The 22,620-nt window shown below is 43.0% G+C and overlaps 2 non-coding genes across 2 annotated transcripts; both read left to right on the forward strand.

Moving 5' to 3' along the window:
• Window positions 1-235: 235 nt before the first annotated feature.
• trnas-aga (transfer RNA serine (anticodon AGA)) lies at window positions 236-316 on the forward strand. Its single transcript has one exon. It is a non-coding gene; the product is annotated as a tRNA-Ser (tRNA).
• Window positions 317-5,641: 5,325 nt separating this feature from the next.
• trnal-uaa (transfer RNA leucine (anticodon UAA)) lies at window positions 5,642-5,725 on the forward strand. The gene has a single exon. It is a non-coding gene; the product is annotated as a tRNA-Leu (tRNA).
• The last annotated feature ends 16,895 nt before the right edge of the window (window positions 5,726-22,620 follow it).

Raw genomic sequence — 22,620 nt, forward strand, 5'->3', positions numbered from 1 at the left:
TGATAATGAAGAAGAAAGCTGTAGACTGCAGGAAGGTATCGATGGACCTGTCAGGTGGGCAGAGCAGGGGCAAATGGAATTCAATCCGCAGGAATGTGAGGTAATGCATTTGGTGAGGGCTAACAAGGAAAGGGAATACACAATAGATGGTAGGACACTGAGAAGTGTAGAGGAACAGAGGGACCTTGGCGTGCTTGAGTTTTTTCTGAGTAACGTTTAGAAAGGCAGGGACACAGTAGTCGTGGCCGAGTGGTTAAGGCGATGGACTAGAAATCCATGGGGTTATCCCGCGCAGGTTCGAATCCTGTCGACTACGCTTCTCAGCATTTTTCATTCCATTTCACAATTTAACCGGTTCTCTGCCAAACTGATCCTGAGATAGATGGAATAACGTCCCACACCTTTCAACACTGACATTTTTTTCTCATTTTTTTAATCTGCAATATTCGCGATACTTCCGGATAAGAAAATGGAAAAATCAGTCAAAGTTGCGACAGTGATTCAGCCTGTCTATCCCTCGAGATGTCTCAGGGATCTGTGCATGTCCGTTGGTGCGTGCAAATTTTTGGTTATGTGTGTGTGTGTGTCTCTGTGTCTGTCTATCTCTATATATGTCTCTGTGTATGTGCAACTGTCTGTGCAAATCATCACCATGAATTTGGTATGTCCTGGAACTTATAAAAAAGACTGAGGGAAAATAATACGGTTGTGATCTTTTGTATCGGCTTTTGTTCAGTGGCAGCATTCTCGACTGAATCTGGAGTTTGTCTGTTCAAGTCGCACTCCTGAGACTTGAGCATATAATCTTGGCTAACACTCTAGTGCACCACTTGGGGAATTTTGCATTGTTGAAGCTTTCACTTTCGGATGAAATGTTAAAGTGAAGCTCCGTCTGCACCCTCGGGTGGATATGAAAGGTCCCAGAGCATTATTCGAAAAAGAATAGGAGAGTTGCCCCCGTGTCAATATTACTGAAAATGTTCGTAAATGCTCACTGAAAGCCGATGTGTATGTGTTTGTATGTGGGGTTGGGGTTGAAGCCCAGATTCTCACAGAGACAGAATCCTGGTTCTCACAGAAACAGCATAGCCGAGTGGTTAAGGTGTTGGCCTTAAAATTCAATGGGTTTGTCCCGCGTGGGTTCGTACCCCACTCCTGGTGTCTCTTTAATTTAACGCGTATTTCCTCCCATTCTGATCAGTGAGACCGGATTTTCATCCGTTGAATCAGCAATTTTCTGTAACAATGTGACACTCTGAACCGATAATGAAATGAAATTGTGAAATGTATCTGTGTCGCTCGGTCTCTGCCTCTCTCTCTCTCTTCAGATAGGTTTGCATGCTTGATCCTTTGTCTCTCTCAGTCTGACTCACTCTGTCTGTCCCTGTTTCTCTGTTTGTCTCAGTCTCTCAATCTGTCTCTTTCTCACGGTGCCCACGTCTGTTCCAATGGGATTCTCTCAGACTCTTTGTCTGACTGGCTCTCTCTTTCCCATCATTTCGGTCTGTCCATGTCTTTGCCTGTCTCTGTTAGTCCCTGCCTGTAAGCTGAGAAGTATTTCCATCATTTTCTGTTTTAGTCTCTATCTCTCTCTCTGTCTGTTCCTCTCCTTGTCACTGTCTTTATCATTTTCTTTCTCTCACTCTTACCCTCTCTCTCTTAATAGATCACACACACACACATCTCTGTATATGTATGCATTTGAGTCTTTTTCTCACTAAGTCTGCCTCTCCTTCTCAGTCTCACTTTCTGACTCTTGTTGTCTCTATCTCGCTGTCTGTCTCTCCCTGCTTGTCGGTTTGTCTCTGTCTCTCAATGTGTCTGTCGACTTCTCCTGGTGTCCAGTTCTGTGCACAGCTCGATTCCTGCCCTGACAGAGCTGCTACCTGTAAGTTCCTCGTTAGTATAGTGGTGAATATCCCCGCCTGTCATGCGGGAGACCGGGTTTCAATTCCCCGACTGGAAGCCAGGTGTTTCAAAATGTAGAATTTTACTTCTGTTTCTTGGTAGAGATTCATATTAAAAAGTTCCAGAGCCATATAGAACTGGAAAAATACACGTAGAGGAGATTGCCTCTTCCAGATTTTTAGTAAACGGAGACTTTTACAGGATTCTTTGGCCGTCTGCTGCACAGAGATGAATGACTGAGTTTTTTCTGAGTACCGTTTAAGAAGACAGAGTCGCATTCTAAGTGGCCGAGTGGTTAAGACGATGGATTAAAAATCCATTGGGTTTTCCCTGCGTAGTTTTGAGGCCTGTCCACTACGATTCTCGGCATTTTTTCATTCCATTTCACAATTTAACCAGAACTTTGCAAAACTGATCCTGAGATAGATGGTATAACGTCCCACACCTTTCAACACTGTCATTTTTTTCTAATTTTTATTAATCTGCAATATTTACGATACATACGGATAGGAAAACACAAAAATCAGTCAAAGTTGCGACAGTGAGTCAGCCTGCCTATCCCTTTATATGTTGAAGGCATCTGTGCATGTCCGTTGGTGCGTGTAAATTTTTGGTTATGTATGTGGGTGTGTCTCTGTCTGTCGATCTGTATATATATCTCTGTGTATATGCAACTGTCTGTGGAAATCATCACCATGAATTTGGTATGTCCTGGAAATTATAAAAAAGACTTGGGGAAAATAAGACGGTTGTGGACGCTTGTATCGACTTTGGTTCAGTGGCAGCATTCTCGACTGAATCGGGAGTTTGTGTGTTCAAGTCGCACTCCTGAGACTTGAGCATATCATCTTGGCTAACACTCAAGTGCCGCACTTGGGGAATTTTGCAATGTTGAAGCTGTTGACTTTCGGATGAAATGTTAAATTGAAGCTGAGTCTGCACCCTCGGGTGTGTGTGAAAGGTCCCAGAGCCTTACTCGAAAAAGAATAGGAGAGTTTCCCCCGTGTCAATATTACTCAAAATGTTCGTAAATGCTCACTGAAAGCCTCCAGGTATGTGTGTCTGTGGGGGTGGGGTTGAAGCCCAGTTTCTCAGAGACAGAATCCATATTCTGACAAGACCAGGATGGCCGAGTGGTTAAGGCGATGGCCTTAAAATTAAATGGGATGTTTCCCGCGTGTTCTCGTAGCTGACTCCTGCTACTTCTTTAAATTAACACGGATTTCCTCCCATTCTCATCAGTGATACCCAATTTTTATTTGTTGAATGTGCAACTCTGTGACACTCTGAGGCGATAATGAAATGAAATTGTGAAATGTATCGGTGTCGCTCGGTCTCTGCCTCCCTCTTTCTTTAGAGAGGTGTGTTTGTGTTTGTGTGTTTTTCACTCTCAGTCTGACTCACTCTGTCTGTTCCTGTGTCTCTGTCTCTTTCCCACGGTATCCAGTTCTGTTCCAATGGGATTCTCTCAGACTCTGTAAGACTGGCTCTCTCTTTGCCATCATTTCTGTCTGTCCATGTCTTTGCCTGCCTCTGTTAGTTCCTGTCTCTAACCTGCTGAGTATTTCCAGCATTAGTGTTTCTATCTCTGACACTCTCTATCTGTCGCTCTCTCTCTCCTTGTCACTGTCTTTATTACTCTCTTTCTCTCACTCTTTCCCTCTCTCTTTATAGATCACACACACACATCTCTGTATATGTATATGTTTGAGTCTTTTTCTCACTCAGTCTGCCTCTCCTTCTCAGTCTCACATTTTCTGTCTCTCATTTTCTCTATCTCGTTGTCAGTCTCTCCCTGATTGTCGGTTTGTCTCTGTCTCGCAATGTGTCTGTCGTCTTCTCATGGTGTCCAGTTCCATTCACAGCTCGCTTCCTGCTCTGATAGAACTCATGCTCGTTAGTATAGTGGTGAGTATCCCCGCCTGTTCCGCCAGAGACCGTGGTTCTACTTCCCGACGCGGTGGCAGCATTTACAAAATGCAGAATTTTACTTCTGTTTCTTGGTGTTGATTCATATTAAAAAGTTCCAGAGCAATATAGATCAGTACAAATACAGGAAGAGGAGATTGCCTCTTCCAGATTTTTAGCAAACAGAGACTTTTTCCGGATTCTGTGGCCGTCTGCTGCACAGAGATGGATGACTGAGATTTATCTGAGTAACATTGAATGATGCAGCGAGCTAGTAGTCGTGGCTGAGTGTGTAAGACAATGGACAAAAAATCCATCGGGGTTTCTCTGCGCAGTTTTGAATCCTGCCGACTATGTTTCTCAGCATATTTCATTCTGTTTCACAATTTAACCACGTTACTGCAAAACTGATTCTGAGATAGATGGAGCAACGTCCCACATCTTTCGATGCAGCCGCTGTTTTCTTTCTTACATTAATCTGCAGTATTCACGATACATACGGATAGAAAAACGCAAAAACCAGCCAAAGTAGCCTCAGTGACCCTGCCTGTCTATCCATCTATTTGTCTAAGGCAACCTGTGTATATCTTGATCTGGGTGTCATGGTACATCAGTCATTGAAAGTTGGCATGTAGGTGCAGCAGGCGGTGAAGAAAACAAATGGCATGTTCGCCTTCATAGCTCAGTGATTTGAGTATTGGAGCAGGAAGATATTACTGCAGTTGTACAGGGCCTTGGTGAGGTCACACCTGGAATATTGTGTTCAGTTTTGGTCCCCGAATCTGAGGAAGGACGTCCTTGCTATTGAGGGAGTACAGCGAAGGTTCACCAGCATGATTCCCGGGATGGCAGGATTGACATATGAGGAGGGACTGGCTCAACTGGGCTGGTATCCACTGGAGTTTAGAAGAATGAGAGGGGCTCTCACAGAAACATATAAAATTCTGACGAGATTGGAGGCTGGAAGAATGTTCTCATTGCTGGGGAGTTTGAGACCAAGAATTACAGTCTAAAAATAAGGGGTAAGCCATTTATGACCGAGATGAGGAGAAACTTCTTCACACAGAGAGTGGTTAACCTGTGAAATTTTCTACCGCAGAAAGTCGTTGAGGCCAGTTCATTAGATATATTCAAGAGGGAGTTAGATATGGCCCTTACGGCTAAAGAGATCAAGGGGTATGGAGAGAAAGCAGGAAAGGGGTACTGAGGTTGAATGATGAGCCATGATCTTATTGAATGGTGGTGCAGGCTCGAAGGGCCGAAAGGCATATTCCTGCAAGTAATTTCTATGTTTCTATGTTGATGCGTGTATATTTTTGGTTATTGTGTGTGCGCGTGTCTGTGTATTTCTATCTGTATGTATGTCTCTGTGTATATGCAACTGTCTGTGGAAATCATCACCATGAATTTGGTACGTCCCGGAACTTTTCAAAACACTTGGGGAAAATAATACGGTTGTGATCTTTGGTATCGGTTTTGGTTCAGTGGCTCCATTCTCGACTGAATCAGGAGGTTGTGTGTGTCAGTCGCACTCCTGAGACTTGAACACATCATCTTGGATGACACTCAAATGCAGTATTTGGGGCATTTTGCATTGTTGAAGCTGTTGACCATCGGCTGAAATTTTAAATTGAAGCTCCATCTGCCCCCTCGGGTGGATGTGAAAGTTCCCAGAGCCTTAGTCGAAAAAGAATAGGAGAGTTGCGCCCGTGTCAATATTACGAAAAATGTTCGTAAATGCTTCCTGAAATCCTATGTGTCTGTGGGGGTGGAGCTGAAGCCCAGATTCTCACAGAGGCAGAGTCCAACCACTGACAGGATCAGGACCAGGATGGCCGAGTGGTAAAGGCGTTGCATTTAAGATCTAATGCGTTCTATATTCGCGTGGGTTCAAACCCCACTCCTGGTGATTCCTTAATTAAACAGAGATTTTTCCCATCCTGCCGAGTGATACCTGATTTTCATCTGCTGAATCTCCAATTTTCTGCAACTATGTGACATTCTGAGCCGACAATGAAATGAAATTGTGAAATGTATCTGTGTTGCTCGTTCTCTTCCTCTCTCTCTCTCTTTAGAGAGCTGTGAATGTGTTTGAGTGTCTGCCTCTCTCTGACACACTCTCTCTGTCACTGTTTCTCTGTTTGTCTCTGTCTCTCAATCTGTCTCTTTCTCACGGTGTCTAGTTCTGTTGCAATGGGATTCTCTCAGACTCTCAGTCTGACTGCCTATCTCTGTCCCATTATCTCTGTCTGTCCATGTCTTTGCCTGTCTCTGTTAATCCCTGTCTCTAACCAGATAAGTATTTCCATTATGTTCTGTTTTTGTCTCTATGTCTCTCTCTCTATCTGTCTTTCTCTCTATCTGTCGCCCTCTTTGACTCTCTCTTTGTCCCTGTCCTTTTCTCTGTCATTCCATCACTACTTACATCCCTCTTTTTATGGAACACGCAAATACATGTATTTGAGTCTTTTTCTCATTCAGTCCGATTCTCCCTTTCAGTCTCAAACTGTATGTCTCTCTTTGTCTCTATCTCGCTGTCTGTCCGTCCCCGTTTCCCTGTTTGTCTCTGGTTCTCAATGTGTCTGTCACTTTCTCACGGTGTCCAGTTCTGTTCGAATGGGATTCTCTCAGTCTCTCTGTCTGACTGTCTCACTCTTTCCCATCATGTCTTTCTGTCTATGTTTCTGCCTATCTGTCTCTCTTTGACTGTCGCTGGTAGTTCCTGTCTCTAACCTGCTGAGTATTTCCATCATTTTCTGTTTATATCTTTGTCTCTCTCTCGATCTGTCGCTCTCTCTCTATCCGTCTCTCTCCTTTCCACTGTCTTTATCACTGTCTTTCTTTCACTGTTTCCCTCTCTCTCTTTATTGATCACACACACACATCTCTGTATATGTAGGTGTTTGAGTCTTTTTCTCAGAGTCTGCCTGACTTTTCAGTCTCACCCTTTCTGTCTATCGCTGTTTGTCGGTTTGTCTCTGTCTCTCAATGTGTCTGTCGACTTCTGTTCGCAGCTCGATTACTGCTCTGACACAGCCCGTACCTTCGTCCGTATAGTCGTGATTTTGCTCCCCTGTTATGCAGGAGAACCGGGTTCAATTCCTCGATGAAAAAGCAGTTTTTTCAAAATGTCTAATTTTACTTCTGTTTCTTGGTATAGATTCATATTAAAAAGTTCCAGAACAATATAGAACAGTAAAAATACAGCAAGAGGCGATTGCCTCTTCCAGATTTTTTGCAAACAGACTTTTTCAGGATTCTGTGGCTGTCTGCTGCACAGAGATGGATGACTGAGTTTTTTCTGAGTAACATTTAAAGTGCCCGAGACGCAGTAGTTGTGGCCGAGTGGTTAATGCGATGGACTTTAAATCCTTTGGGTTTTCTGCGCTCAGGTTCGAATCCTGCCGACTGCAATTTTCATTCGATTTTACAATTTAACCAGGTTTTTGCAAAACTAATCCTGAGATAGGTGGAATAACGTCCCACATCTTTCAACACTGACATCTATTTCTCATTTTTATTAACCTGCAATATTGACGATACGTACGGATAGAAAAACGCAAACATCAGCCAAAGTAGCGACAGTGATTCAGCCTGTCTATCCCTCGAGATGTCTCCGGCATCTGTGCATGTCCGTTGGTGCATGTATATTTTTGGTTATGTATGTATGTGTGTGTCTCTGTGTCTGTCTTTCTGTATATATGTCTCTGTGTATGTGCAACTGTCTGTGGAAATCATCACCATGAATTTGGTATGTCCTGGAACTTGTTAAAAAGACTTGGGGAAAATAATACGGTTGTGAACTTTGGTATCGGCTTTGGTTCAGTGGCAGCATTCTCGACTGAAAAGCCAGACAAAGTAGCGACAGTGACCCTGCCTGTCTATCCATCTATTTGTCTAAGGCAATCTGTGTATATCTTGATCTGGGTGTCATGGTACATCAGTCATTGAAAGTTGGTGTGCAGGTGCAGCAGGCGGTGAAGAAGGCAAATGCCATGTTCGCCTTCATAGCTAGGGGATTTGAGTATAGGAGCAGGGAGGTCTTACTGCAGTTGTACAGGGCCTTGGTGAGGCCACTCCTGGAATATTGTGTTCAGTTTTGGTCTCCAAATCTGAGGAAGGACGTCCTTGCTATTGAGGGAGTACAGCGAAGGTTCACCAGCATGATTCCCGGGATGGCACGACTGACATATGAGCAGAGACTGGATCAACTGGGCTGGTATCCACTGGAGTTGAGAAGAATGAGAGGGGATCTCATAGAAACAAATAAAATTCTGACGAAATTTGACAAGTGAGAGGCAGGACGAATGTTTCCGTTACTGGGGAGTTCGTGAACTAGGGGTCACAGTCTGAGAATAAGGGGTAAGCCATTTAGGACCGAGATGAGGAGAAACGTCTTCACTCAGAGAGTGGTTAACCTGTGGAATTCTCTACAGCAGAAAGTTGTTGAGGCCAGTTAGTTAGATATATTCGAGAGGGAGTTAGATATGGCCCTTACGGCTCAAGGGTTCAAGGGGTATGGAGAGAAAGCAGGACATGGGTACTGAGGTTTAATGATCAGCCATGATCTTAAAGAATGGTGGTGCAGGCTCGAAGGGCCGAATGGCCTGCTACTGCAACTAATTTCTATGTTTCTATGTTTTTTTGTTGATGCGTGTATATTTTTGGTTATTGTGTGTGCGCGTGTCTGTGTATTTCTATCTGTATGTATGTCTCTGTGTATATGCAACTGTCTGTGGAAATCATCACCATGAATTTGGTACGTCCCGGAACTTTTCAAAACACTTGGGGAAAATAATACGGTTGTGATCTTTGGTATCGGTTTTGGTTCAGTGACTCCATTCTCGACTGAATCAGGAGGTTGTGTGTGGAAGTCTCACTCCTGAGACTTGAACACATCATCTTGGCTGACAATCAAATGCAGTATTTGGGGAATTTTGCATTGTTGAAGCTGTTGACCATTGGCTGAAATGTTAAATTGAAGCTCCATCTGCACCCTCGGGTGGATGTGAAAGTTCCCAGAGCATTACACGAAAAAGAATAGGAGAGTTGCGCCTGTGTCAATATTACTAAAAATTTTCGTAAATGCTCACTGAAACCCGATGTGTCTGTGTGTGTGTTGCTGTGGGGGTGGAGCTGAAGCCCACATTCTCACAGAGACAGAATCCAAACGCTACAAAGACCAGGATGGGCGAGTGGTTAAGGCGTAGGCTTTAAAATTCAATGGGTTTTTCCCACGTGGATTCGAACCCCAATCCTAGAATCTCTTTAATTTAACAGAGATTTTTCCGATCCTGCCCAGTGATACCGGATTTTCATCGGTTGAATCTGTAACTCTGTGACACTCTGAGCCGATCATGAAATGAAATTGTGGAATGGATCTGTGTATCTCAGTCTCTGCCTTTCTCTCTTTAGAGAACTGTGTGTGTGTTTGTGTGCTTGAGCCTTTGTCTCCCTCAGTCTCCCTCTCTCTGACTCACTCTGTCTATGCCTGGTTCTCTGTTTGTCTCTGTCTCTCAATCTGTCTCTTTCTCACGGTGTCCAGTTCTGTTCCAATGGGATTCTCTCAGACTCTCTGTCTGACTGTCTCTCTCTTTCCCATCATCCCTGTCCGTGTCTTTGCCTGTCTCATTTTGTCCCTATCTCTAATCTGATGAGTATTTCCATCATTTTCTGTTTTTGAAACATAGAAACGTAGAAAATAACTGCAGGAGTAGGCCATTAGGCCCTTCGAGCCTGCACCGCCATTGAATATGAATATTGGCTGATCATTCCTTCAGTTTTTCTCTCCATACCACTTCATCAACTTTAGCGTAAGGACCATATCTAACTCCCTCTTGAATATATCCAATGAAATGGTTTCAACAACTCTCTGTGGCAGGGAATTCCACAGGTCAACAACTCTCTGAGTGAAGAAGTTTCTCCTCATCTCACTGCTAAATGGCCTACCCCTTATCCTAAGTCTATGTCACCTGGTTCTGGCTTCCCCAACATCGAGAACATTCTTCCCGAATCTAACCTGTGCAGTCCCGTCAGAATCTTATATGATTCTATGAGATCCCCTCTCATCATTCTAAACGCCAGTGATTAAAGGCCTAGTTGATCCAATCTCTCCTCATATGACAGTCCTGCCATCCCTGGAATCAGTCTGGTGAACCTTCGCTGCACTCCCTCAACAGCAAGAACGTAGTTCCTCAGACTAGGTGACCAAAACTGAACACAATATTCCAGGTGTGTCCTCACTAAGGCCTTGTACAACTGCAGTAAGATCTCCTGGCTCCTATATTCAAATCGCCGAGCTACGAAGGCCAACATACCATTTGCCTTCTTTACCGCCTGCTGTACCTGCATGCCCACTTTCAGTGACTGATGAACCATAACACCAAGGTCTCATTGCACCTCAACTTTTTCTAGTTTTCCGCCATTCAGATAATATTCTACCTTCGTGTTCTTGCCCCCAAAATGGATAACCTCACATTTATCCACATTATACTGCATCTGCCATGTATTTGCCCACTCACCTAATCTGTCCAATTCACCCTGCAGCGTCTTAGCGTCCTCCTCACAGCTCGGACCGCCACCCAGTTTAGTGTCATCCGCAAACTTGGAGATATTACACTCTATTCCTTCAACTAAATTGTTCATGTATATTGTAAAGAGCTGGAGTCCCAGCACTGAGCCCTGCGGCACCCCACTAGTCACTTACTGCCAGTCTGAAAAGGACCCGTTTATCCCAATTCTCTGCTTCCTGTCTGCCAACCAGTACTCTGTCCATGTCAGTACATTAATCCCAATACCATGAACTTTGATTTTGTGCACCAATCTCTTGTGCGGGACCTTGTCAAAAGCCTATTGACAGTCCAAGTACACCACATCCACTGGTTCTCCCTTGTCCACTCTACTAGTTACATCCTCAAAAAATTCCAGAATATTCGTCAAGCGTGATTTCACTTTCATAAATCCATGCTGACTCGGTCCGATCCTGTCACTGCTTTCCAAATGGGCTGCTATTTCATCCTTAATGATTGATTCCAATATTTTCCCCACTACTGATGTCAGGCTAACCGGTCTAGAATTACCCGCTTTCTCTACCCCTCCTTTTTTAAAAAGTGCCATCACATTAGCTACCCTCCAGTCCATAGGAACTGATCCAGAGTCGATAGATTGTTGGAAAATGATCACCAATGCATCCACTATTTCTAGGGCCACTTCCTTAAGTACTCTGGGATGCAGACTATCAGGACCCGGGGATTTATCGGCCTTTAATCCCATCAATTTCCCCAACACAATTTCCCGCCAATAAAGATATCTTTCAGTTCCTCATTCTCACGAGACCCACAGTCCCCTCGTACATTCGGAAGGTTCCAGTGGGATTCTCTCAGTCTCTCTGTCTGACTGTCTCTCTCATTCCCATCATCTCTGTCTGTCTATGTCTCGACCTGTCTGTCTCTATTTGCCTGTCTCTGTTAGTTCCTGTCTCTAACCTGCTGAGTATTTCCATCATTTTCTGTTTATATCTCTGTATATCTCTCTATCTGTCGCTCACTCTTCATCTGTCTCTCTCCTTGTTACTGTCTTTATCACTGTCTTTCTCTCACTGTTTCCCTCTCTCTCTTTATATCTGTATGTGTGTGTGTTTGTGTCTTTTTCTCACTCAGTCTGCCTCTCCTTCTCAGTCTCACACTTTCTGTCTCACGTTGTCTCTATCTTGCTGTCTGTCTCTCTCGGTTTGTCTCTGTCTCTCAATGTGCCTGTCTACTTCTCATGGTGTCCATTTCTGTTCTCAGCTCGATTCCTGCACTGACAGAATCCACACCCGTCAGCTCCTCATTCGTGTCTTAGTTAATATCCCTCTCTGTCACGCGCGAGTTAGGCCTTCAATTCCCCGACCAGGATGAAGCTTTTTTAAAATGTTGAATATTACTTCAGTATGTCCTGAAACTTTATAAAAAGACTTGGGGAATATAATACGGATGTTAACTTTGGTATCGGCTTTGGTTCAGTGGCAGCATTCTCGACTGAATAAGGAGGTTGTGTGTGTAAGTCCCACTCCTGCGACTTGAGCATATAATCTTGGCTGACACTCAAGTGCAGCACTTGGGGAATTTTGCATTGTTGAAGCTGTTGACTTTCGGATAAAATGTTAAATTGAAGCTCCGTCTGCACCCTCGGGTGGATGTGAAAGTTCCCAGTGCATTACTCGAAAAAGAACAGGAGAGTTGCCCCCGTGTCAATATTACTATAAATATTCGAAAATGCTCATTGAAAACCTGTCTGTGAGAGTGGAGCTGCAGCCCAGATTCTCACAGAGACAAAATCCGAATACTGACAAAACCAGGATGGCCGATTTGTTGAGCCATTGGACGGAAATTCCGATGGGTTTATACCTGCATGGGTTCGAACCCCACTCCTGGTACATCTTTAAATTCATACCGATTTCCTGCCATCCTGCTCAGTTATACCCGAATCTATTCTGTTGAATCTGCATTTGTCGATAACTTTGTAACATTCAAACAAATGGGATTGTGCAATGTATCTGTGCCTCTCACTCTCTGTCTTTTGAGTGCTCTTCATGTGTTTGAGTCTGACTCCCTGTGTCTGACGAATTAGAAGCTGAATTTAGGGAGCTGGGAGCTAAATTAACAAATCGGACCTCAAAGGTAGCAATCTCAGGGATAGCTACCACTTTTCAGAGTAGGAAGCGCAGGATAGTTCAGATGAATGTGTGTTGCAGAAGGGAGGGATTCAATTTCTTGGGACATTGGAACCGTTCTGGGGGAGCTGGGACCTGTGCAAACCTCTGCAGAACCAATGTCCACGAGGGAGAGTTTGCTCGTGTTGTTGGGGAGGGGTTAAACTGATCTGGCAACGGGATGGGAACCTTTGGGGTAAAAAAGTAAGGGTGGAGGGCAGAGAAACCAAAGGCAAAAATCAAAAAGGGCCACATTGCAGCAAAATTCTAAAGGGACAAAGTCTGTTAAGATAACAAGCCTGAAGGCACTGTGCCTCAATGCGAGGAGTATTCGTAATAAGGTGGACAAATTAACTGCACAGGCAGCAATTAATGAATATGATGTAATTGGCATCATGGAGAAATGGCTCCAGGGTGACGAAGGCCGGGAACGCAACATCCAGGGGTATTCACCAGTCAGGAAGGATAGACACAAAGGAAAAGGAGGTGGGGTGGCATTGCTGGTTGAAGAGGAAATTAACACAATAGTCAGGAAGGACATTCGCGTGGATTCTACGTGGGTGGATCTGTGGAATATCAAAGGGACAAAAACGCTAGTGGGAGTTGTGTACCACCAAACAATCGAAGTGAGTTTGCTGACAGCATCCAACAAGAAAGTAGGGATGTGTGCAATAAAGGTACATCAGTTATCATGGGCGACTTTAATCTACATATAGATTGGGCTAACCAAACTGGTCACAATACGGTGGAGGAGGATTTGCTGGAGTGTATTAGGGATGGTTTTCTCAACCAATATGTCGAGGGACGATCAGGAGGGCTGGCCATCCTAGACTGCTTGATGTGTAATGAGAAAGGACTAATTAGCAATCTTGTTGTGCGAGGCCCCTTGGGGAAGAGTAACCACAATAAGGTAGAATTCTTTGTTAAGGTGGAGAGTGAAACGGTTAATTCTGAGACTGGTGTCCTGAACTTAAGGAAAGGTAACTTCGATGGTATGAGACATGAATTGGCTAGAATAGACTGGGAAATGATACATAAAGGGTTGACGGCAGATAGGCAATGGAAAACATATAAAGATCACATGGATGAACTTCAACAATTGTACATCCCTGTCTGGAGTAAAATAAAACGGGGAAGGTGGCTCAACCGTGGCTAACAAGGGAAATTAAGGATAGCGTTAAATCCAAGGAAGAGGCATATAAATTGGTCCGAAAAAGCATCAACCCGAGGACGGGGAGAAATTTAGAATTCAGCAGAGGAGGACAAAGGGTTTAATTAGGAGGGGGAAAATAGAGTATGAGAGGAAGCTTGCTGGAAACAGAAACACTTCTATAAATATGTGAAGAGAAAAAGAGTAGTGAAGGCAAACGTAGGTCCCTTGCAGTCAGATTCAGGTGAATAGGGAACAAAGAAATGGTAGACCAGTTGATCAAATACTTTGGTTATGCTTTCACGAAGGAAGATGCGCATAATCTTCTGGACATAGTACATGACCGAGGGGCTAGTGAGAAGGAGGAACTGAAGAAAATCCTTATTTGTGGGACATTGTGTTAGGGAAATTGATGGGACTAAAGGCCGATAAATCCCCGGGGCCTGATGGTCTGCATCCCAGAGTATTAAGGAAGTGGCCCTAGAAATAGTGGATGCATTGGTGATTATTTTCCAACAGTCCATCGATTCTCGGTCAGTTTGCATGGACTGGAGGGTAGCTAATGTAACACCACATTTTGAAAAAGGAGGGAGAGAGAAAACGGGTAATTATAGACCAGTTAGCCTGACATCAGTGGTGGGGGAAATGTTGTAATCAATTTTTAAAGATGAAATAGCAGCCCATTTGGAAAGCAGTGACAGGATTGGTCCAAGTCAGCATGGAATTATGAAAGGAAAATCAAGCTTGACAAATCTTCTAGAATTTTGTGAGGATGTAACTAGTAGAGTCGACAAGGGAGAACCAGTGGATATGGTGTAGTGGGACTTTCAAAATACTTTTGACAAGGTCCCACACAAGAGGTTGGTGAGCAAAATTAAAGCACATGGTATTGGGGGTAATGTATTGACGTGGATAGAGAACTGGCTGGCAGACAGGAAGCAGAGAGTCGGAATAAACGGGTTCTTTTCATAATGGCAGGCAGTGATTAATTGGATGCTGCAGGGCTCAGTGCTGGGACGCCAGCAATTTACAATATACATCAATGATTTAGATGAAGGAATTTTGTATAATATCTCCAAGTTTGCAGATGACATTATGCTGGATGGCGGTGTGAAATGTGAGGAGGATGCTAAGAGGCTGCAGGTTGATTTGAACAGGTTTGGTGAGTGGGCAATTGCATGGCAGATGTAGTGTAATGTGGATAAATGTGAGGTTATGCACTTTGGTGGCAGAAACAGAAAGGCAGAATATTATTTGAATGGCGGCAGATGAGGAAAAGGGGAGGTGCAATGAGATCCGGGTGTCATGGTACATCAGTCATTGATGGTTGGCATGCAGGTGCAGCAGACAGAAAGAAGGTAAATAGCATGTTGGCCCCATATCTTGGGGATTTGAATATAGCAGTTGTACTGGGCCTTGGTGAGGACTAACCTGGAATACTGTGTTCAGTTTTGTTCTAATCTGAGGAAGGACGTTCATGCTATTGAGGGAGTGCAGCAAAGGTTCACCAGACTGATTTCCGGTATGGCAGGACTGACTTATGAGGAGAGATATGATCGACTGGGCCTGTATTCACTGGTGTTTAGAAGAATGAGAGGGGACCTCTGAAACATTCTGATGGGACTGGGCAGGTTAGATGCAGGAAGAATGTTCCCGATGTTGGGGAAGTCCAGAACCAGTGGTCACAGTCTGAGGACAAGGGATAAGCCATTTAGGACCAAGATGAGGAGAAACTTCTTCACTCAGAGAGTTGTTAACCTGTGGAATTCTCATCCGCAGAACGTTGTTGATGCCAGTTCATCAGATATATTCAAGAGGGAGTTGGATATGGCCCTTAAGATAATGGGATCAACGGGTGTGGAGCGAAAGCAGGAAAGGGGTACTGAGGTGAATGATCAGCCATGATCTTATTGAATGTTGGTGCAGGCTCGAAGGGGCTAATGGTCTATTCCTGCAACCTTTTTCTATGTTTCTATGTTTCAGGGTACGTGCATCTAATGGCCCAGTGTGTTGTGCCATTTCTTTGAACTGGGTGCTATTTATTGAATCTGTAACTTGCCCGGTTTGTATCTGATCCATATTGTGTCTCACCTAACCAATCATCCATCTCCCATAGGCATGACATGTGTCTCTTTTCCTGTCCTCAGCATCGTCCTCTCAATTCCTGCTTATTATCTCGTTAATTGTTCGTGCATGGCCTTCCAATACGGATACACCCTGTAGCATTTTTTTGGATGTTTTGTATCCTAACTGTGAAGACTGTATCCCAATCCTGGTCTGTTTCCTGATTAGTAACTCCGTTGTTCCCCTCAAACTATCTATACCTGCCTGGATCGCCTGTATATCTGGTGTATCTACTAGAGATGTCCCTGTACAGCTAATACATCATTTGCTATAGATCTCCTCTGTCTTCCTTCTTTGTGTCTCAGCTGCTTGTGTTACTCCCTTGCTCCTGATGTGTCACTAGCTATTCTCAGGATTGTGTCTAGCCTTGTGGCTAATTTTTTCTGGCTGTTCAATTTATGCTCACAGGTCACATTTCATGCTGGACATTGTCAAATAACAACATTACTTCTGTTCCAGGTTTAACTACCACGCAATTTCCCAAGGTTAATTCCCCTGGTTTACAATATTCAGGTAACATTTTTTACACACTTATCTTATGCCTTCAAGACAAACGCTCCTGACACTTAGATGCCGCCCCCTAGAGGCTGCTTTAAGTAGCCTCTGGTGTGGTAAAATGCTTCTGGGCCCCCTCGGGACGGCCTTGCAGCTTGTCCTTGTAGAATCGAAAGCACGGTGATGATCACGTTTAGATTCTGTTTTTAAAACACATCCTGGATATTCCAGGTTTTAGATTGAGTCTTACCATTTCCATTTCAACCGGATTTTCCTTTCACTAGCCTATTGGTTCTGCAATTGCTGTGGTTAGGCACAAAATTCCTGCAATAGCTAAAGAACCCCAATATCTTACACACCCCTCAGGCTGGTTTTAGTCGGGGCATAATCCTAATGTCCTCCTTCCTGTCATTGGACATGGTCCGAGTTCCTTGCGATATTTTATGTCCCAGGTACTGTACGACAGCTTGTCCGATTTGTGCCTTTTTGGGATTTACTTTAAATCCTGCTTTCCGTTATCTCAAATGTCTTTTCCATAACTAGAACAAAGTCTAACACATAGGCTTTGATAATTGCTTTCCATTATCTCAAATGTTCCAGTTTCAAAGACTTTATGTCTCACTTTCTGTGGTTCTTCAACCACCGTATCTGAAGTCACAAGTTCAACTTATATTTTCCTTTGTTCTAAACTGCTAAAGCCTGCCGTTTTAACATTTTAATGTTTTCAAAGTTCCTTTTAACTTTCACAGATAGCTCCCCACTTGCCCAGGAGTTTGACCTGATCCCTGAAGGTATTTCTACATTGTTTCAAAACATTATAGTTTTATTTCTTTTTTTTTTTAAGAGATCAGATTTAACTTTTTATGTTGTGTATTTTCTTAAACAGTGGTACTTGAAATCTTCACAACAAAATTAACTCTTCACTGCTTCCATCCTAATTTCTGCTCCCCTTTTGTAGTATTTGTATTTATTGTTGGATTATGAAATGTCAAGTATGGTAAAACTGTTTTTTAATCGGACTTCTCATTTATGCTTATAGTGATTCACAGATCACAGAATGCAAAGTACTTGTTTTATAATTATGTGCCTATCTTCTGTTTTAGAATCTGAACATCAAGAACTCTAATCTTTTGCGCTGTAACTTCAATTGTGTGATACAGTATCTCATAAATTACCTCTTTTTAAGCTTCAGCTTCTGACGCAGTATGTTTACTTTTATTACAAGGCTTCCAAACACAATATTTTCCAATACAACCAAAATGTTTGACAAGGAGAATCACCTGAAAAGTCCCAATTCAAATATTGTATTGCCAATCTTTTATTTAAAAATCTTTTTACTGAGTGAGAAGCTTTCGCATCAAGATTTTACACAAAGGAATATGGGGGCGTATTTCCCAAGCCCACAGCCTTGAGACACCCACGCAGGCTTCTTTTTTTAAGGCATTACAATTTCCCTTCTCCGTTCTTTATTTCATTCCTCGACTAAATGTATTGTCTTTCAACAAAATGTAATCAATGCATACGTGTTTTCTTTTGACAAGTGAGCGTGTCGAAAAAAACAATTTAAACCAACGGGACCTCGCATTTTTTATCTTTTGCTCAACAAACCTATCCTTTGTGCATTTCCTAACTCCATAACATATCATCCAAATAAATCCACACCTGGATTTCTAAATCAAAATGTAATTCAATTCTAGGTTCATACTTTCTTAAAACTTCCCTCATACAGGACAACACTGTAAAGGGTTAAAAAAAAACGTTCACGCTGTTTGAAAAAGTAGGTGGGGCCAAAACAACAGACAGCTCCACCACTTTCAGACACTTGAAAAATTCATTAATTCCCACCTCAAATATTCCGCAGTCAACAATCACAGAAGCACTTTCATTCAAAGACAGACATTCACAAAAGTCTATCTTCATTCAACAAAGCTTATTGTTTGGCCGGCTCTAATTTTGGATCCATATTTCACTTAAGATAGTCACTAACAGTTTTTATTATGGTCTTCCGAAAAATATCTGCTTAGCAATACTTCTGGCCCCCAATAAATCCTTTATTTTCTTCGGCTCCTAATCATAACCCTGTTAGTGGGGGATACAAATTTGGGCCAATTCCTCTGTCCATTCCCTTCTGTCAACTATATCTATTTTTATACTTACAGCCTCTTGTCTTTTGTCACTTTCTCTGTCCATCTCAACTTCGGCTATATTTCTATTCATCTTTCCGGCTGTTAAACTGCTCTTTTTCCCTTCATCATATCCTGCCTTAACCATCTTCTTAACCTTTTCAGATTTATCTCTCAGAAACTCTTCTGGTAGTTTATACCCCACCTCTCCAAGGGCCTTCGCAGATTCCCTTGCCATTTCTTACACTGGGGCTTCTTCCCCAGTTCCCATTTTACCCACCTTTACTTAAGTGGAACTATTTACACTGAGGCTTTTAGCCCAATATCCCGTATATGTACTTATTCTCCCGACACATGTATTTACTTTCAGTGTCCTGACGCACCCCTCAACTGGATTTACTGGCTGCACATACTCTGCTTCAGATTCGTTGCATCTCTGGTTACTTTGCAAGGAGAATTTCTCAAGGTAATTCTCTACTCATTCGTTGTTAGTTTGGTCAGCTTTTTGTGTCTAATCTGCCCGTCCAGTAGATCCTGCTGACTGCGTCAAGTTGTTAGGGTTAACTTCAAACCACCACTCGGAGTCCGTTAGCCTTAAAGTAAATGCAGTTTTTATTAATAAAAGATACAAGCTGGCAGGGGAGCTATCCTTCAAGGAATGCTCAGAGAAACTGCCAGAGATATCTTATTTTATACAGTTTCAGATTATAGCATTATGTAATTACGCAAGTTACAATTAATATGTGCTGATTGATTAATGCATGATTATCTGGTAGGTTGCTTCCTCCAATCTGGCCTCTATATGTTTAATTGGTAATTCAGGATACATCTTGTTATGATTCTTTTTATTTAACTTGTATCTTGTTATAGAATTCAAATTCTATGTTATCTGTGTCTGTGCCCAGCTCCCAAGGCCTTTGGTCTATGAATTGGAATATCTGCTCCTCTGTGGAAGGCATCCCACACATGCTTCCACAGACTGAAAAACAGGCTGTGGGATCCATTTTAAAAATCTGCTAACTCCATTTTAAAACATCCCAATTATTATTATTAATTGTAATTACGATTTGTGATCTGCCCTTTCAGTCGATTATGGGGTATCTTATCGAAGGCCTTTGGAAATCCAGATAAATTATATCTATTACAGTATGTTAGTTTACGCTATCTGTTACCTGTTCGAAAAATTCAAAGAATTTGGTCAATTCAAGACTTTCCCTTTTATAATCCATGCTGACTATTCGTTTTTGGTTTCTAGCTGTTCTTCCCCTTTTTCTTTTAGTAGGGAATCAATTATTTTTCCTCCCAACGACGTTAAGTTGACTGGCTATAGTTCCTCAGACACGTTCTACCTCCCTTCTTAAAAATAGTTATTACATTAGGTGTCTGCCAATCCTCCGGCACTGCACCTTATTCTAACGAAGTATTAAATATGTTTATTAATGCCTCTGCTATCTCTTCTCTAGATGTGATTCATCCGAAGCTGGCATTTTATCCATTTTCGGTTTGATTAGTTTATATAATATTTTCCTCTTGTTATTAGAAATGAAATAACTGCATTTAAAATATCATCCGATGTCATGTCCACCTGTGTTGTCTCCCTGATAAATACTGATGCAAAGTAATTGTTTAATATTTCTACCTATCTCTGCCTGTAGACAACCTTCTGAGCTACGTACTTTGGTATGTATTGTGGATGTCCTCCACGCAATCTTTATCCTTATCGTTAAAGGTAACGAGTATATCGTACCTATTGGACAGGAGCAGTGTCTCATTCTCAGCCTCTCCTCAGTTCTCACCCAATCAGCCACGGACTTTCCTGAACCTGCGCTTTTCTGTGGGATGTGACTGTTTTCTGGATTAAATCACTTCTCCTGTGTGTTTCAGAGTGTGTCGAACTCGCACTCCAGCCCAATTACCCTGAGCCAGAGAGAATAAAGCAGAGACATTTCCTGCAGATGTGGGAATGTGGGACAGATTTGATGTCCACAAACTCACACACATGACAGTCTCGACTCATTGCCTACCCTGCCATCTTTAGTTATTTTTTATAAATTTATTTGCTTATTTACACACTGAATTAATGTAATTACTTAGTTTTTATTCAAATGGTTATTTATAATGATGTTAATTAATTAGTAATTATAGTTAAATTATTAATTTAATAAAGTATTGTATTGCTCCCAGGTCTTAGTGTAGACCAAGCTTCGAGAAAAAAGGTAATACTCACCAAACGTTCATCTACCTGCTGTATTTTGGAGACCAAAGCAGCACCTCCTCCAACCACTGTTCCCATTCAAACTCTCAGCAAATTCCGTTTAATATCACTGTGCAGAACACACTGTGAATCAGCAGTTAGTGTTCAGTTTTATACCTTTGGAGCCACACACAAGTTACAAGTGCTGTCTCAGCTCCATGCCCATTGCTCGCAGTAATTAGCACATATTTAAGACTAACACTTACAGCTGACTGATAGTTAACTACCACTAACAGGCAGTTTCTGCTAACTTCTGTATTTAAAGTTCTAAGTTCAATTCAAAACGTTAAACTAAATTTCCCTTCTGACAGCTAATACTCAGCCAGACTCACCACGGACTTACCACTGAATCTCACTTTCTCCACGTTCCCAAATTTACCACTCTCTTTGTGCACTCCGTTTAAGATCAGGATGTGATGATAGAGTAAGCTCTGACATGCTCTGCTGGGCCGAAAGGGTCGGGGTGGGGAAGATCGCTCTGTAAATTTGCAGTCCACAGGCAGACGGGCTGCTAACTCCCAGCACCCCCAGGGAAATCTCAGGGGAACCGCCTCAGACCAGTTTGCAGCCGCGAGCACCGAATGGCCTATTTCTGTGCTGCAGACATTAAGTAACTCTATGTAAAGTGAGGTGTGAAGGAGATGGGATGTCTGAAATGCGATTCTGGGTCAACCACAGACCAGGGCGTGGTCAGAAGGGCAGGTCTGTGATGTCACAATGCTCAGGCACAGTGTCATGTGAGTTTCCCCGCTTTATTACATCACACATACTGCAATACCTAGTAACAAAGCTCGTTACCACCCTCCATGAATGTTGCATATTATGGGCTATGTTGAGCTAGGAGATTTTACACAGAGTGAGGAGGAGCTGAGTTTTATGTGTGTCGAGTGTGTGCGGGGTACACTTCATCCTGCAGATCACCGCATTGTTCAGGCAAACTTACAAAGGAACGTTATAGTGGTGAATGTCACTGGGATATACTCCGTCTGTAGGAGACCCTTTAATCCCAAAGGTAGATTATCTGAAACAAGGATACGCCGCTATCACCAGGCGTTGGGGCTGCTCAGGTTAAACCCCACTGGGAGAATAACACAAGGAGCCTGCAAAAGGATGAAAGCACTGACCTTTGAGCCTTTGAAACCTTCCCTCCCTGGCTGTTGTTTGGTCCCAGGCCATTTCCCACCAGCTTTCCCTGGGAGTGCTGGGGACTAAGCGGCCCTTCTACCCGAGGACTGAAAAGTAACAGAGCCACCTTCCCCGCGCCGCTCCCTTTGGGTGAACACATCCTACACGTGCCTGGCGGTCAGGAGCTTTATAAACCCAACCCAGGCCGCAGCAGACGTCTTAGTGGGGATAAAACCTGCAGGAGTCCAGCGGGACTGATCTCCGTGGACTTCCCCACCTCTATCATTTTTGTTAGTCACTGAATCCGCGCGGTGAAAAATGAAAACAGGCCTCACTGTGTGTGTATCACAGAGATGAGCGGATTGGGCAGAATACACGTCCAAAACATTGTGTGATTCTTATTATTTAATACATTTAACAATTACAGTAAAGGGATATTTCACCACATTCTTCAACTCCTCTCTGAATTTCGTCTGGGTCACGGCATAAATACATGTGTTGGTGCAGCAACTCAGGAGCTGAAGCATCAATCCCATTTCCTGTACATATTGAGGTAGAAACCCAGGAATAAAGTTTAACGAATACAATCGATTAACCACAGAATACAACAGAAACACTACCCATAAGAGGATACAATTGCCGGATATAACAAACAGTAAAATGATGGATTTCCTTCGCTTCTCCATCTCTGGGTCACTGGGACTCTCCCCACTGCTGTGGGCCCGGAGTCTCCTGCGGGCTCTGCTCGACACTAAAACGTGTCTGACAGTTAAAGTATTGAGCAGAAGGATCAGAACAAATGGAATAAACGGTGTTATAATATAATGAAGGAATTCAATTA

Source organism: Pristiophorus japonicus, chromosome 23, assembly GCF_044704955.1.
Source record: "Pristiophorus japonicus isolate sPriJap1 chromosome 23, sPriJap1.hap1, whole genome shotgun sequence".
NCBI lineage: Eukaryota > Metazoa > Chordata > Chondrichthyes > Pristiophoridae > Pristiophorus > Pristiophorus japonicus.